The sequence below is a fragment of the Meriones unguiculatus genome (genome assembly GCF_030254825.1).
Source record: "Meriones unguiculatus strain TT.TT164.6M chromosome 13 unlocalized genomic scaffold, Bangor_MerUng_6.1 Chr13_unordered_Scaffold_33, whole genome shotgun sequence".
Taxonomy (NCBI): domain Eukaryota; kingdom Metazoa; phylum Chordata; class Mammalia; order Rodentia; family Muridae; genus Meriones; species Meriones unguiculatus.
This window is the reverse complement of record NW_026843645.1, coordinates 8,691,196-8,694,961: the sequence shown is the minus strand read 5'-3', so window position 1 is coordinate 8,694,961 and position 3,766 is coordinate 8,691,196.

The window sequence follows — 3,766 nt, the reverse complement described above, 5'->3', positions numbered from 1 at the left end:
TAGGGGAGGTGCTCATGTCGCTCAAGACTCACTGGCCAATCAGGACTTCCAGACGAATCCTGTACTCAGAGGAAGAGGAAGGTTCTTCCTAGAGCCAGGTTTCAGGTTCCGTTTGGAAGCTGAGCTGTCTGGAATGTTTGGCGTGCTGTGGTCTGAACTCAGCTGCTGGGTCCTGTGAGGGGATTTCAGGCAACTTCCAAAGTGGCGATATGGTGAGTGTGTGACCGCTGCCCCCAACATGGTGGTGGAGTAGGAGGCTGAGGGCTGAGCAGCAGGAGCTGGTGTGGTTGGTCCTTCCCTGGCTGGATGGAACCTGGCAGCCATCAGCTGCTTGTGAGGTCCTTTGTCCTGGCCTTAGGAATGCTGAGCTGACTGAGTCCCACGTGTTAGAAGTGGGATGGACTGTGACCAGACTGGATGTGGCGACCTGGGCACTGTTAAGACTGAAATACTGGGACAAATGGCTGAGGTGCCTATTTAACAGTTCAGAGCAGAATTAGCTACCAGGTTTGCCCAGCATCGCTGAGTCCCTCACTGTTTATAGGCTATGGCTAGCATACACAGCCCTCTAGCCCAGGGCTCGGGCCCTTAATCCAGCTGCCTTTCTTTCTGTTATTTACACAATTTGGTTCCCTGATCTGTTTCATCTATTTACTGTCATAGTCTCATAGTTTGGCGTGCCCCTCTCCTGTCCTCCCTGTCCTCCCATGGCTCAGGGATGTGTTCACCTTGGGCTCTCCCAGAAGTACTTGCCGGTGTGTGTGCCTTTCTAGGGATAATAAATTTTCTCCCCACCATACCTAGGAAGAATCATGTCATTTAATTTTTAGTTTTTCATTCATCTCTTATTTGCTACTCTTTTCTTTCAAATTCAAGGCTCCTTTAGGCTTCAGTTTTTGTTACTGTTTGCATTTGACTGAGGGATGATGTAGGAATTCTCAGCTGTGAGGTAGAGATGGCTGCATTGGACAGTGAGAGGGTAATGAAATGTGTATATGCAGCACCCTGTGACTTGTAAAATAAACATGTACCCTGGGAGAGTGGAAACATTTATTCAACTACTAATTTACTAGGCTGAGGCTCTATCTGCCCTAGGGCAGAGCTGAGTTGGTTTGTGCTGTCTGAGTCCCCTGATCTCTAATCCTCCAGTAGAGGATCTGCCAGAGCCCTGAGGCCCAAATGCTTGGTTTAATCAAATGATGATGGACTCTGGGGAAGCTACACAACCAGGAAGGAGGACCAGTACAAAGTACCTTGCAGAGTCTTTCCAAGATTCTTCTCTGGTGCTTCTAAATTGATCAATATCCAGGACAACAAGCTTTGCCATGAAGACCATAGGCTTCATTGTTGCCAGTCCCAGAAAAGCTGGTCTGCTGAGCTAGGAGACTTCCACTTGTTTAATTGGGATGGATTGTGAGCCAGTATGTATGTGGTGCCCTGGGCAGAGGCGCTTGCTCTGTCAGCTTTTCTGAGTGTGGATTCCCTGGTGAGGAGGAGACTCTACAGCTCTGGCCTCTAAAAGGGACTCTCATTGTCCTGTTTATGTTGTCCTTGAGGCTTACTACTGTCTTCTCTGTGTGTCTTTCTAGGTCTATGTCATGTCACTCACGAAGATCTTTTCTAGTTGCATCCATTTGCCTGAAAATTTCATGATTTCCTTGTTTTTAATGGCTGGGTAGTATTCTATTGTGTAAATATCAGTTTCTTTACCCATTCTTCAGTTGAGAGGCATATAGATTGTTTCCAGTTTCTGGTTAGTAGAAATAATGCTGCTATAAGCATGGTTGAGGGAATGTCCTTGTTGGATGGTGAAGCAACTTTCAGGTGTGTGCCCAGGAGTGGTATACCTGGGTCTTTCGGTGTGTCTTTTCCCAGTTTTCTGAGAAATTGCCAGATTGATTTCCAATGTGATTATATAAATTTGCTCCCCTTCCAGAAATGGAGGAGTGTTCCCCTTTCTGCACATCCTTGCCAGCATGTGTTGCTACTTGAGGTTTTGGCCATAGTCATTCTGACAGGTGTAAGATGTAGTCTCATAGACAGATTTAATTTGCATTTCCCTGAAGAATACGGATACTGAGTACTTTTTAAAGTACTTTTTAAAGCACTGTTGAGAATTCTCTATTGCTGTGTCCTATTACTAATTGGATTATTTGGTCTGTTGGTTCTTTATTTCTTGATTTCTTTAATATAATTCCAGATATTAGCCCTTTTTCAGATGTAGGGTGGTGAAGAGCTTTTCTCAATCTGTAGACAGCCATCTTCTCATATTGATAGTGTCTATTTCTTTACAAAGCTTTTGAGATTCAAGATGCTCCATTTATTATTTGTAGGTCTTAGAGCCTGCACAGCAGGTGTTCTGTTCAGGGAGTTGTCTCTTGTACCAATGAGTTCAAGAGTGTTACCCACTTTTTCCTCTTGCACATTTCAGGAATCTAGCTTTGTGTTTAAGTTTTTGTCCCACTTGAACTTGAGTTTTGTTCAGGGTGAGAAATATGTATTTGTTTGCTTTTTTCTATATATGGACATGTGTTTGGAGCAGCACTATTTGTTGAAGATTCTGTCTTTTTGCATTGTATGGTTTTGGCTCCTTTGTCAGAAGGCAATTGTGCATAGGTATGTGGATTTATTTCTGGGTCTTTGATTTTGTTGCATTGATCAATCAGCTTATTTCTATGCCAGTACCATGCAGTTTTTATCACTATTGCTATTAGTAGATCTTGAAGTCAAATATGGAGACACCTCCAGTAGTTCTTCTTCGGATTCTGGAATAGTCTTCCGTCTGAAGAAATCTGTCCAGGAGAACACAAATGGGTTCTGGCTTTCAGATGTAGCCACACAGTAGTGGGTATTTTGAAAGAAGGGCACAGGCACAGGTGACCTGAAGTATAAGACGTGGGAAGAGATACCTTAAAGGTGCTGTTTAGTTTTTTCTTTGTTTGTTTGATTGTTTGTTTTTAAGAAGCAAAAGTATTGCTTTGGAATGAAATGAGCAGGAATGCCACAATTTAAGCTATGGAAAGAATATAAAATGTGACATGAGGTTTTTTTCAACTAGGAATTTTATTTCATATTGCTGAGAGCAACACTGTAGGCTTTCCTTTTTCAAATACCTACTTTATTCATTGTTTTTCAGTACCTCTACCTCCCTTCCACCCACCACCCCTGGTTAGAAGAGAAATCAGTTAGTACAGAAAAGGAATGCATATCTCTGACTTCTTAATGCTGATAAGAGTCATTGGTTTTTTTTAGTGCAATACCTGTCTCACTTGTGTGGCTTCCAGAAGCCCACTGAAACAGCAAACAGCAAATGGCACTGTTTGTTTAAATCTCTTTGATTTGGGTTTATTGGAAGAGCAGCCAGTGCTCCTAACTTGAGCCATCTCTTCAGCCCTTTATTAGGATTCTTAAACCTATACCTCCCTTACAACCCTTATTCCTTCCAAAACCCACAATAAGTAAAGGAGAGAGAATGCTAGAGGGGAAAGAAATATAGATCTCTTTAACAGCATCCTGTAGATTAGGGTGGTCAGGATCTTTGGGGCAATATGTCTTAGTCACCAGATATCCAGCAGCCCAACAAAGCAGCAGTGACAAACACAGTACCAGTGTGGGTGAACAGCATCAGGAAGAGCAGCAGCTTCTTTCTTCTTCAAAGACCACAGGCTCTCTCATGGCTCTGCATGTGTACCCTCTCCAGAAGACTCAGAAATAACTATGTGCAGGTGGCAAAACCACAGTCCTGCTAGAGCACGAGACAATCATA